The sequence below is a fragment of the Rhinopithecus roxellana genome, chromosome 10 (genome assembly GCF_007565055.1).
Source record: "Rhinopithecus roxellana isolate Shanxi Qingling chromosome 10, ASM756505v1, whole genome shotgun sequence".
Classification (NCBI taxonomy): Eukaryota; Metazoa; Chordata; class Mammalia; order Primates; family Cercopithecidae; genus Rhinopithecus; species Rhinopithecus roxellana.
This window is the reverse complement of record NC_044558.1, coordinates 80,591,078-80,604,462: the sequence shown is the minus strand read 5'-3', so window position 1 is coordinate 80,604,462 and position 13,385 is coordinate 80,591,078. Positions and strand designations below refer to the sequence as shown.

Genomic DNA, 13,385 nt, shown 5'->3' with positions numbered 1-13,385 from the left:
TCATAACAGAAAATTATTACAATGAAAGAGATCGGACCTCACTGACGCCATCTTGCGCCTAACCTCCACCATCTTTGCTCATCCCTAGGTGTAGGCTGAACTGACTTTGGAGGAACTTAGTTTATAGTTTAATTTTGAAACAAAGATGATAACAGCCTTTTTCCAAAACAAGCCCCCTTCCTGCCTGGGCACGAGACTGCTTTGCAGGACTAACAAATTGGTCACAAGATTAGAAATTATGGTTTAGGAGTCACGCAGCTGGAGACTGCAAGATTCTGTCCATGCCCAAATTGCTCCTGAGGATAAAACATCACTATTGTATCCCAGCACTTTGGGAGGCCGAGACGGGCGGATCACGAGGTCAGGAGATCAAGACCATCCTGGTTAACATGGTGAAACCCCGTCTCTACCAAAAATACAAAACCCTAGCCGGGCGACCTGGCGGGCGCCTGTAGTCCCAGCTACTCGGGAGGCTGAGGCAGGAGAATGGCGTGAACCCGGGAGGCGGAGCTTGCAGTGAGCTGAGATCCGGCCACTGCACTCCAGCCTGGGCGACAGAGCGAGACTCCGTCTCAAAAAAAAAAAAAAAAAACATCACTATTGTAAAACCTAAGACCAGTGCTTAAGATATTTTGCATACTCTGCACTCATTGGGCCAACTGACACCGCCCAGATTGATAAACTGGCTCATCTGGTCTTGTGGCCCCCACCTAGGAACTGACTCAGGGCAAAAGGACAGCTTCGACTCTGTGATTTCATCTCCAACCCAACCCATCAGTACTCCCGATTTCCCGACCTCGCTACCCACCAAATTATCCTTCAAAACTCCAATCCCTGAGTTTTCAGGGAGACTGATTTGAGTAATAGTAAAACTCCCGTCTCCCACACTGCCAGCTGTGTGTGAATTAAACGTTCTCTATTACGCCAGGGTAAGGTGGCTCACGCCTGTAATCCCAGCACTTTGGGAGGCTGAGGTAGGCAGATCATAATTTCCCTGTCTTAGTAAGTGGGCTTTGTCTAGGCAGCGGGCAAGGAGAAACCTTCGGGCAGTTACAGAAGATGTAAGTTTTGTGTTAGTCCTGATGACTTCAGAAATGATCTTCAACGTTTTTTCCCTTAAAACCTTGTTGGCCGGGCGCGGTGGCTCAAGCCTGTAATCCCAGCACTTTGGGAGGCCGAGACGGGCGGATCACGAGGTCAGGAGATCGAGACCATCCTGGCTAACACGGTGAAACCCCGTCTCTACTAAATGCAAAAAAAAAAAAAAACTAGCCGGGCGAGGTGGCAGGCGCCTGTAGGCCCACTACTGGGGAGGCTGAGGCAGGAGAATGGCGTAAACCCGGGGGGCGAGCTTGCAGTGAGCTGAGATCCGCCACTGCACTCCAGACCGGGCGACAGAGCAAGACTCCGTCTCAAAAAAAAAAAAAAAAAAAAAAAAAAAAAAAAAAAAAAAAAAAAAAAAAAAAAACCTTGTTGACTTTCAGGGAGAAATAACCTTTCCTGAAGCTCATTAGAAACAAGCTGTCACAGGCCGGGCGCGGTGGCTCAAGCCTGTAATCCCAGCACTTTGGGAGGCCGAGGCGGGCGGATCACGAGGTCAGGAGATCGAGACCATCCTGGCTAACACGGTGAAACCCCGTCTCTACTAAAAAAATACAAAAAACTAGCCGGGCGAGGTGGCGGGCGCCTGTAGTCCCAGCTACTCGGGAGGCTGAGGCAGGAGAATGGCGTAAACCCGGGAGGCGGAGTTTGCAGTGAGCTGAGATCTGGCCACTGCACTCCAGCCTGGGTGACAGAGCGAGACTCCTTCTCAAAAAAAAAAAAAAAAAAAAAAAAAAAAAGAAACAAGCTGTCACCAATGCGTCACCACCTAACTGGTGAGTCAGTTCACTAGTTTCAGTTTCCTCATCTCAAAAATGAGAGCTCTGGATCTAAGATTAGATGCTTTTACCATTTAAAACATGAAGTCAAGTCAAATGAAAGAACGGGGCTAACAGGTGAGGAATTCATTATAATTGCAAAGAACTGTACCACAGAATGCAGCAGAATCCCCGATTTCATTCTTATTATTATTTAGAGAGATGGGACCTGGTTAAATTTTTAAAATATTATTTATTTATTTTTATGTATTTATTTTTGCCTAAAGATCATGCATGCAAGTAAATCTATCTTTCTTTTTTTTCTGTCTTTCTTTCCTTCTTTCTTCCTTTGTTTCTTTCCTTTTCTTTTCTTTATTGAGACAGATCTCCCTTTGTTGTGCAGCCTGCTTTCAAACTCCTGGGCTCAAGCAATACTCCTGCCTCACGCCTCCCAAAGTGCTGGGATTACAGGCCTGAGCCACCATCTTTTGCTTTCAATGGTAAGATACAGAAACACAGTGGAGGTGAAAGCAACTCCATCTTGGATGCTAATCTGCCAAGGTAACTTCTGATTAATGCCTCTTCCAGGAAGGCCTCTAAGATTTCTACTTTACTGTTACCATAAATTCTGCCCTTAGATCAGAACAACCTAAATCATAAATCCTGCCCTTATGTAGATTCATATAACATTCTTGCCTTTGCTTGAGGGGTCGACTTCAATTGTCCTAAATATTCCTTCCCCATGGTATAGAAGCCCTGGGTTGGGGGTTATGGCACAGTGAACTTTATATCCTCTGATGATCACCCTGAGACTATGGCTTCTGTTGGTAAGTCCCTAATAAATGTTTTTGCCTGAGAAACCGGGTTTGTCAGCCCCTTTCTTTGGCCTCTCAGCTCCCTTGACCTTTGGGGTAGGTTTGCAGGTCTGCTCACCACGGAACACAGTGTATGAATATAAATGTAAATTGCATGTGCATTACAGCCATGGAGAAGTGTTGCTGAGGAAGCAGAGAGCAAAGCCCTGGTGGGATACGAGTTTGCCTTTGGGTTCCTCCCATGCAAAAGAGGTGGTTAGTGGCAGTGCAGAGGAGTGAGATGGCAAACGGGGGGCCCAGACCTTCCAGCAACTTACACACTTGCCCCCCCGGATGGCCAGGAATGTGTCAACAGCCCTCGAGACCAGTGCAGTGCAATCACAGTGGCACGAGATGTGGTGTACACTCCCCAGATGATCTTCCTGCTCACGTTTGCTGTGGTTTCAATCATCGAGTCAGGTTTTGCCTTAACACTTTTCTGCTGATTACTCCCATCAGCCTCTTCTAACTCATGTGCATTTGAAACATTAGAGATTTCAGAATGGGAAGACCACGCCTGGTGTGAAAATCTGAGCTCCAAGTAGTGCCTGGAATCATAATACATATAATGATCACATCCATGGCAGTTTAATGATAAGGAGCTATGGACCAAAATGAATAGAGAAATCAGCAAAACTACAATGGAGATGCCGGGGATCGAACCCGGGGCCTCATGCATGCAAAGCATGCGCTCTACCACTGAGCTACATCCCCCTCCCCTTTCTGTACTTGCTTTTGGAAGTCCTTGCTATACTCTGTTCTTAAAGGCATATTTTTTTTTTTTTCCTGTTTCCACGCGTTTCATTTTTATTTTTGACTTTTATTACTGTTTTAATTGACACATAACAATTGTGCACATTTATGAAGTGTGGTGTGATGTTGTGATCTATGTACACAATTTGTAATGTTCACGTCAGGACAATGACCACATCCATCCCTTCAAACATATATCATTTCTTTGAGTTGGGAGACATTAAAAATCTATGCTTCCATCTATTTGAAAACATACAATAAGTTGTTGTATTCACCCTATAGGGACACTGGAACTTATTCTCCTATTTAGCTGTACTTTTGTATCCAGTAACCCACCTTTGGCTATTCCCACCTCCCCCACCTTCACCACCTGCGGTAACCACTATTCTACTCTCTATTTGTGAGACCAACTATTTCAGCTTCCGCATAGGAGTGAGATCATGCGGTATTTATCTTTCTGTGCTTGGCTTATTTCACTTTATGTAATGTCCCCCAAACTTAACCATGTTTTTGTTTTTGTTTTGTAGAGGAAAAATGCCAGGATTTCATTTTGTTTTGTGCTTTTTTAAGGTTGAATAGTATTCTACTGTGTATGTACACCACATTTTCTCTATCCATGTGTCTGTTGATGGACACTTGGGTGGATTCCACATCTAGGCACTTGTGAATAAAGCTGCAATACACATGGGAGTGCGAGAGGCTTTTAGTTTTTGGTTGGTTTGTTTGTTTTGAGACAGAGTTTCACTCTGTCGCCCAGGCTGGAGTGCAGTGGCCTGATCTTGGCTCACTGCAACCTCCACCTCGTGGGTCCAAGCGATTCTCGTGCCTTGGCCTCCCGAGTAGCTGGGCCTACAGATGTGCACCACCACACCTGCTAATTTCTGTGTTTTTAGTAGAGATGGGGGTTTCCGCATGTTGGCCGGGCTGGTCTCGAACTCCTGACCTCAGGTGATCCACTTGCCTCGGCCTCCTAAAGTGCTGGGATTACAGGTGTGAGCCACTGAGCCCAGCCAAGGTTATTTTCTAAATTAAACTTGTGTGTGTTTAACTGAGTGTTAAGAGTTTAGCAAAACCACAACAACAACAACAAAATTGTTTTATGTTTCCCAAGTAGGTCAGCTCTTCATAACCTCGCAAATACAATTCTAGCAGATACCGGAACCAAGGAACAAATGAAAACTGACCCGTTCTTAAATGTTCCTCTTCACAGACAGAAGAGAAGAGAAGAGAAGGAAAATTGAATTTCTTTCCAATAAATAAGGGCATTGGCTTGATTGTACCTTCACCCAGAAACCTCTGATTTCTCATCCTTTAAAATCATACCAACCTTCAGTGACTTTGAGGTTTGCATATCAGCTGGAAGACTTTTTTTTCCTCCCAAAAGAACTATTATGGCCGTGCCTGTAATCCCACTATTATGGCTCATGCCTGTAATCCCAGCACTTTGAGAGGTTGAGGTTGGCGGATCACTTGAGGTCAGGAGTTTGAGACCAGCCTGGCCAACATGGCGCGAACCCCGTCTCTATCAAAAATACAAAAAATTAGCCAGATGTGGTGGCGAGCGCTTGTTGTCCCAGCTACTCGGGAGGTTAAGGTGAGAGGATTTTTGGAGCCCAGGAAGCAGTGGTTGCAGTAAGTCAAGATCACCCCACAGCACTCCAGCCTGGGAGACAGACCGTTCTGAATATAAAAATGAGCAAACTGAAATGAAACAGATCCACTTCCCGGAACGAGGGCTTCGGCTCGGAGGAAGGAGTCTCTTTACAATTGCCCACCGAAAAGAGACATTTTTTTTTTTTTTTTTTTTTTTTTTGAGACTAAGTCTGTTGCTCAGGCTGGAGTGCAATGGTAGAATCTTGGCTCACTGCAGCCAGCCACCACCTCCCGGGTTCAAGCAATTCTCCTGCCTCAGGCTCCTGAGTAGCTGGGATTACAGGAGTGCACCACCATGCCCAGCTAATTTTTGCATTTTTAGTAGAGATGGGGTTTCACCATGTTGGTCAGGCTGGTCTTGAACACCTGACCTCGTGACCCGCGCCCCCCCCCCAGCCTCCCAAAGTCCTGGGATTACAGGGGTGAGCCACCGTGCCCGGCCCTAAGATCCATTCTTTAACTGTGAATTCGCATCTCTCCCTTCCAGAGAGTTTCTTAAGCACACCAGGGGAGAGAAGCCACAATGTTTAGGGTCCTTCAGGTCATCACAAAGCCGTTCCTTGGGGAAAGAGCTGGTGAAAAGCTAGGAGAGGGAAGAAAACTGAAGGCTATACCTCTTTCCATCAGCCTTGACATTTCTTGGCTGGAAATAGACACTGTGATACGGAAAACTTGCGTCAAAAATGTCCTGCCACCTCGTTCTCCACAGTTCCCTGACCGTTGCTGGCACCTGCGACTCTTCCTAGCCAAAGGCCATGCAGAATTGTCAGAAAAGTTAGTAGACTTGGGGAAGGAAGTGCTGGACACATCAGCTGTGATTGCATCACCTAACCTCTGGGCCTCACGTGTGAAATAGAGATTTGAATGTACCTACCTCATCTGGTTGTTGTGACAATTTAGTGAGTTACACATAAAACATGTATAATAGGCCGGGCGCGGTGGCTCAAGCCTGTAATCCCAGCACTTTGGGAGGCCGAGACGGGCGGATCACGAGGTCAGGAGATCGAGACCATCCTGGCTAACACGGTGAAACCCCGTCTCTACTAAAAAATACAAAAAATTAGCCGGGCGAGATGGCGGGCGCCTGTAGTCCCAGCTACTCGGGAGGCTGAGGCAGGAGAATGGCGTGAACCCGGGAGGCGGAGCTTGTAGTGAGCTGAGATCCGGCCACTGCACTCCAGCCTGGGCGACAGAGCGAGACTCCGTCTCAAAAAAAAAAAAAAAAAACATGTATAATAGTGCCTGGTAGAAAGCACAGGCTCTGGGCCGTGTGCAGTGGCTCAGGTCTGTAATCCCAGTGCTTTAGGAAGCCAAGGTGGGAGGATTGCCTCAGCCCAGGCGTTCAAGACCTGCCAGGGAAACAAAGTGAGACACCCCACCCCACCACCACTCAGGAGACTGAGGCAGGAGGATCTCTTGAGTCTGGGAGGTCAAGACTAAAGTGAGCTGAGATTGTGCCACTGCTCTCCAGCCTGGGCGACAGAGCAAGACCCTGTCTCAAAATTAAATAAATAAATAAGGCCAGGCGCAGTGGCTCACAACTGTAATCCCCGCACTTTGGGAGGCCGAGGTGGGTGGATCACCTGAGATCAGAAGTTCGAGACCAGCCTGGCCAACATGAGGAAACCCCCGTCTCTATTAAAAACAAAAAATTAGCGGGGCATGGTGGCGCGCGCCTGTAATCCCAGCTACTCAGGAGATTGAGGCAGGAGAATCACTTGAACACAGGAGGTGGAGGTTACAGTGAGCCGAGGTCGCACTCCTGCACTCCAGCCTGGGCAACAAGAGCAAAACTCCATCTCAAATAAATAAATAAGTAAATAGAAAGCAGGGACTGTGAAATGTGGGTCTGGCTGTTATAAACGTGTTATTATCATAGAACTCTACTGGAGGGCAGTTGCCTCTTCTGTTCAGCCCGGTGTGGTGCTTTGCTGACCCGTTTTGGGGAGATGGGGGAGAGCAAGAGGGCAGTGGAGAGGTGAGGAATGGGGACCACTGTGCAAACCATCCTCTGACCTCATTCCCCCAGCCTAAGTGGGAGCCACAGGGGAGAGACCCTGGCAGCAGAAGAGCAGGATGGCGCCATAGGGGGCATCATTTTGGACGTGGTTGAGGAGCCAGCCCACAGGTTGTATTCAGTCCGCAGGTGCCCCTGCTTCCTCTTGTGCCCACCCACCTGGCTGCCAGAGGGCACTGCTCAGAACAAACGAATATTTCTCTCTGCATGAAACTCTCAGAATCAAACCCATGCCTCCTGCCCTCTGTATCCCTTCAAGGTACGATGTAATCCATCCTCTGAGGGCCGCTCTGACTTCACCTCCTGCTGCCCTCTCCTCCCTCTCCTCTTCCTGCCACACCAGTCTCCTCACTGTTTCTTCCCAGCTCAGGGCCTTTGCACTTGCTGTTTCCTCTGCCTAGAATGCTATTTAGGTCTTCTAATTCTTCTTTATTTTTAGAGGCGGAGCGTCGCTCTTGTTGCCCAGGCTGGAGTGCAATGGCGCGATCTCGGCTCACTGCAACCTCTGCCTGCCAGGTTCAAGCGATTCTCCTGCCTCATCCTCCCGAATAGCTGGGATTACAGGCATGCGCCACCACGCCCAGCTAATTTTGTATACAGCTAATTTTGTAATTTTTGGTAGAGACGGGGTTTCTCCATGTTGGTCAGGCTGTTCTCAAACTCCCGACCTCAGGTGATCCACCCGCCTCGGCGTCTCAAAGTGCTGGGATTACAGGCGTGAGCCACGGTGCCCCGCCGCCAATTCCTCTTCCTTTTTTTTTTTTTTTTTTTTTTTTGAGACGGAGTTTTGCTCTTGTTGCCCAGGCTGGAGTGCAATGGCGTGATCTTGGCTCACCGCAACCTCCACCTCCCAGGTGCAAGCGATTCTCCTGCCTCAGCCTCCCCAGTAGCTGGGATTATAGGCACACGCCACCAAGCCCAGCTAATTTTGTATTTTTAGTCGAGATGGGGTTTCTCCGTGTGGGTCAGTCTTGTCTCGAACTCCCGACCTCAGTTGATCCGCCCACCTCGGCCTCCCAAAGTTCTGGGATTACAGGCGTGAAACCCCTGTTTCAAAGCGGTGAAACCCCATCTCTACTAAATATACAAAAATTAGCCGGGCCTGGTGGCGCGCGCCTGTAGTCCCAGCTACTTGGGAGGCTGAGGAAGGAGAATCGCTTGAACCCAGGAGACGGAGGAGGAGGAGACTGCGCCACTGCACGCCAGCCTGGGGGCACAGCGAGACTCCATCTCGGAAAAAAAAGAAAGAAAGAAATTGATGAACACTTCCGCATGCGAACATTGCCTTTTTCTTGCTTTTCTGTAACAGTGTGACACGCAGCAAGGTCACAGACAACCACTGAACCAGATTTCCGTTAACCTGCAGGGTTTATTATTCTTAGGAAGAGTGAGGAAAAATACAGAGGCACGGTAAAAACATTTAAAGCCTCCCCGTCGGGGAATCGAACCCCGGTCTCCCGCGTGACAGGCGGGGATACTCACCACTATACTAACGAGGACCGCCCATGAGGGCCTGATTTCAGGTCACTGTCTTAAAGTAAATGTAGCTTTCCCTAAACAGGTTCCAAAGAATTAAATATCTTGTGTTTCCCATAAAACAACAGGTCCGACTTGACTTCATGCCATTTTCAGGCGATCGTTTCCTGCTCAGTCTTTGATTTTGCCAGGAGAGTTCAGAAAGCAGATATTAAAAACAGAAAGCAAAAATGAACAAACACGCATCAGCAAATGCATTTGAGACATGAAGAAGGTGGAGACGGGAAAAACTTGACCTTATTTGATTTAACCAAACGGTGAGTGGCGGGGGAGTTCCCTTCCCCTCCGGCTCCTCGTGGACACTGCTCGGGGCTTTCTTAAATGTAGAAAGTAAAAGCGTTTAATTAATTGTAAAGAATCGGCTCCAAAAGCGTTTAATTAATTGTAAAGAATCGGCTCCGTCTATGCACCTGCTTCCCCCCCCCCCCCCCCCCCCCCCCGGAAGGAAAAGCGAAATTGCCGAAACCCGGGATCGAACCAGGGACCTTTAGATCTTCAGTCTAACGCTCTCCCAACTGAGCTATTTCGGCAGCCGTTGCGTGTAGGGGCCTTCTTTTATCCTCCTGATCGTTTTGCCGCCCCGGGTCTTTGGCACCGACGCTGAGAAGGCAGGTTCAATAGGGACCGCTTGCGGTGGCCTTCTCGTCTGGCAAGGCCACGACCTCCGAGAAGCCTTCTCTGATCATATTTCCCGACATGGCCCAGGACTTACTATTTATTGTTAACGTTATCATTTTCCTTGTCTGTCTCCCCAGCTAGCACGACAAACGCAAGAGGAGCAGGAACCTCGTCTACCTCGGGCACCGCTCTGTCCCTCAGTACCTAGAAGAGTGCCTACCTAGCATGTTGTAGGGGCTTGACGAATATTTGTTGACTGATTGACTGACTGACTGAATGAATGAATGCATGCATGCATGAATGAATGAATCCCACCCGGCTCAGAGCTCGGGTTTCTCAAGCTCCCTTCTCTGCGCAAAGGAAAAAGGTCATCCCCTGGGCGCAACTGAGCAGCGCGAGGCGTGGCAGTAATGTTGACCCCGCCAGGGCCTGCGGGAGGACGCGTCGGCCGGACAGCAGCTCACTGCAAGCTCCGCCTCCCAGGTTCACGCCATTCTCCTGCCTCAGTCTCCCGAGTAGCTGGGACTACAGGCGCCCGCCACCACGCCTGGCTAATTTTTTTTTTTTTTTTTTTTTTTTTTTTGAGACGGAGTCTTGCTCTGTCGCCCAGGCTGGAGTGCAGTGGCCGGATCTCAGCTCACTGCAAGCTCCGCCTCCCGGGTTCACGCCATTCTCCTGCCTCAGCCTCCCGAGTAGCTGGGACTATAGGCGCCCGCCACCTCGCCCGGCTAGTTTTTTGTATTTTTTTTAGTAGAGACGGGGTTTCACCATGTTAGCCAGGATGGTCTCGATCTCCTGACCTCGTGATCCGCCCGCCTCGGCCTCCCAAAGTGCTGGGATTACAGGCTTGAGCCACCGCGCCCGGCCTATTTTTTGTATTTTTAGTAGAGACGGGGGTTTCACCGTGTTAGCCAGGATGGTCTCGATCTCCTGACCTCGTGATCTGCCCGCCTCGACCTCCCAAAGTGCTGGGATTACAGGTGTGAGCCACCGGGCCCGGCCTTTATTTATTTACTTAAAATCCATGACTTCATTTTGATTCTGACAACTTTCACAACATCATGGGTTGAAAGTAGTAACTTGTGTTTTACTTCCGTTTATTTAAATACTTTTTTTTTTTTTTGAGGCGGAGTCTCGCTCTGTCGCCCGGACTGGGGTGCAGTGGCCGGATCTCAGCTCACTGCAAGCTCCGCCTCCCGGGTTCACGCCATTCTCCTGCCTCAGCCTCCGAGTAGCTGGGACTACAGGCGCCCGCCACCTCGCCCGGCTAGTTTTTTGTATTTTTAGTAGAGACGGGGGTTTCACTGTGTTAGCCAGGATGGTCTCGATCTCCTGACCTCGTGATCCGCCCGTCTCGGCCTCCCAAAGTGCTGGGATTACAGGCTTGAGCCACCGCGCCCGGCCTATTTAAATACTTCTAAGGGCCAACCTTTTCTGTAAGTTTTATTAATGAATCGTTTTTCCTCTTCTGTAAATTCATTACCTGTTGATTGTGATCTATTGATATTTTTGAATTTTTCTTAGTGATTAAAAAAATTATTTCTATAATAAAGATATTAGGCTGGGCGAGGTGGTGGCTCACACCTGTAATCCTAGCACTTTGGGAGGCTAAGGCGGAGGGATTGCTTGAGCTCAGGAGTTTAAGACCACCCTGGCTCCTCCTAGATGATAGAAAGGACACAACATAATGGATATACTGTAATTGATACAGAGACATTAAAAAAAGTAAAATCAGGAAGATTACCAAATAGTTGGTCTGCTCAAGCTTGCAAGTTATTCGCACGTAGTTAGGCCCTAAAATATTTACAGAACCAGGTAGGAACCATCTATACTGACTCTAAATATGCCTTCAGGGTGTCTCATACATTTGGAAAATTTTAGGCTGAGCGAGAACTAATTAATAGTAAAGGTAAGGAACTTGCTCATGAAACACTAGTTGTTGATGTTCTTAATAATCTTCAGTTACCGGAAGAAATAGCCATTGTCCATGTTCCACGACATCAACTTAATTTTTATTTGAAAAGTCAAGGAAACGGCCGGGCTTGGTGCCTTAGGTAGCAAATGTAACAGAATAAAGACACTCTGACTTTAGTATCTATGTTAAACATGCTCACAGGCACGTAGTATATTCTATGTCCTTGTACCTTTGTCAAAATATTCGTGCTGGACGTACCCAGGCATGTCCCAGCTTGCAGCCTACACTCCTCCCTTATTTAGGAATATTATTACTTTTCTAAGTCCTTTCTAAGCAACATCCTTTTTTCCTTTGTTCCTCACTGCCTTTACGTATTTTAAAAAGTTTTGAACTGTTAGCTAATTGGGTTTTAGTTTAAATTGTGAGGTCTGGCTCCAGTCAGTGAAGTCAAAACACAGCAAATAGGGACCTCATGCATAAGGAATAAATATTCTTATGTCTCTTTTACTTTGTGTATGCTCGTGGCAGAATTGTTGACGGGCACCACCCTTTCTGCAGAAAGTAAAAGTCGCCTTGCTGAGGAAACTTTTTGTCTAATTGGTAATTCTTCTCTGAGACATCGGGGAATAAGCATTTATTTTCAAAAGTAGTTATATCTGACTTTTAAAAATTCTACGTATCATTCTGAAAAAAATCGAATAAGAAAAAAAAAGGGAGAAAAATAGAATTCCAAAAGTCCAGAAAGGTACAGAAATGGAAAGTCAAAGAGTTACTCCCATCCACCACCCAAGTCCTTCTCCCCAAAGGCCCCCTAGGTCTACAGTTGATTGTGACTGATGAGCCCTTGGGCGGGCCACGGAGCCTCTATCTGTGCTTGTATTTCCTCGGTCTGATGTGGAGAAAACGACACGTTGGTAGGATGCTTGAGGATGTAATGCGTGAACACTAAAGCGTTTACCAATACTGCCCCGCACATGTTAAGAACTGTATATTGTTGGTGGCTGCTGCTGCTGTTGTTACCATGATGCTAATCAGAAACATGAAAATACTCACATATTTGTGTGCATATCTATAATTTTTTGACATAAAAATGAACCTATTATGCACACTGCTGAGCACCCTCTTTTTTCTTCCCCCCAGCTCTCCTTGGAGGGCAATGAATCCTCGAAAGGGCCCTAATTCACAGTGTTGCGGGCACACCTGGGACATGCACATCCTCGTATACCTACTCAGTATATTTTGGAACAATGTAAAGCATGGCCAACAAGGTTTCCCCTTCTGTATTTCAAAACGTCAGTTCAGTTAGCCTCCCCGTCGGGGAATCGAACCCCGGTCTCCCGCGTGACAGGCGGGGATACTCACCACTATACTAACGAGGACAAGCCACAGCTGGTTTTATTGCAGCTCAGTCTCTAAGACCGTAGCGTTCTCCGGCTGTCCTTCCTACCCTTTGCGGGTCATCCGGGCTTCCTGCCGGGTCCCCGGCCTCCGAGCTTTCCCAGGGCGGGCAGAGGCCCCTTTGAGTGGCTGGAGGCACTGCACGTTCGGAAACTAAGACACCTGAACTAGCAGAGCGAAGGGCACTCTCTGTATCACCATTCCCAGAAATAAAACACGCAGGGCAAGGGGATGTAGCTCAGTGGTAGAGCGCATGCTTTGCATGTATGAGGCCCCGGGTTCAATCCCCGGCATCTCCAGGATTTTCTTTCTGCCTTTTTCCTGCAAATTACAGTCACACAGAAAGGAAAATTGGGAAGAGCACCCCGGGAGCCCCCATCAACCTGCCTGCGAAGAAAGCCCCCTTGGAAGGGCCTGCGCCAGCGTACATCCCTGCCCCAATGACAAATCCCTTGGGCCCCTCCACCAGATATCCGCGTTCAGTAGGTCAGCCACGGGGCCGGCAATATGCCATTTGAAACGAACACTCACAGTTATTTGTTTCATCAAACAGATAGAAAAACACTGGATTCCTTAGAAAGGTTCTGCAATTGACCATTCATTAACTCCTGGGGGCCTCATGTCAGGTTCTGTGCACGCGTTGACACCTACTGTGTGCCGGGTAAAGTGTACGTTCCCTGGTATCCCTGGATAAGATAGGCCAGGCAAGCTTTCTCAGCCTTCTTGGACTTTATAGTCTAGTCCCGGAGACTTAACAATAAGCAAGTAGCGATACGTTTTAT

General features: G+C 48.0%; 5 non-coding genes across 5 annotated transcripts; 1 reads left to right on the top strand and 4 right to left on the bottom strand.

The window, feature by feature from the left end:
• Positions 1-3,355: 3,355 nt before the first annotated feature.
• Positions 3,356-3,427, bottom strand: TRNAA-UGC. Its single transcript has one exon. It is a non-coding gene; the product is annotated as a tRNA-Ala (tRNA).
• A 5,136-nt stretch (positions 3,428-8,563) lies between these two features.
• Positions 8,564-8,635, bottom strand: TRNAD-GUC. The gene has a single exon. It is a non-coding gene; the product is annotated as a tRNA-Asp (tRNA).
• Positions 8,636-9,129: 494 nt separating this feature from the next.
• On the bottom strand, positions 9,130-9,202 carry TRNAF-GAA. The gene has a single exon. It is a non-coding gene; the product is annotated as a tRNA-Phe (tRNA).
• A 3,310-nt stretch (positions 9,203-12,512) lies between these two features.
• TRNAD-GUC lies at positions 12,513-12,584 on the bottom strand. Its single transcript has one exon. It is a non-coding gene; the product is annotated as a tRNA-Asp (tRNA).
• A 246-nt stretch (positions 12,585-12,830) lies between these two features.
• On the top strand, positions 12,831-12,902 carry TRNAA-UGC. Its single transcript has one exon. It is a non-coding gene; the product is annotated as a tRNA-Ala (tRNA).
• The last annotated feature ends 483 nt before the right edge of the window (positions 12,903-13,385 follow it).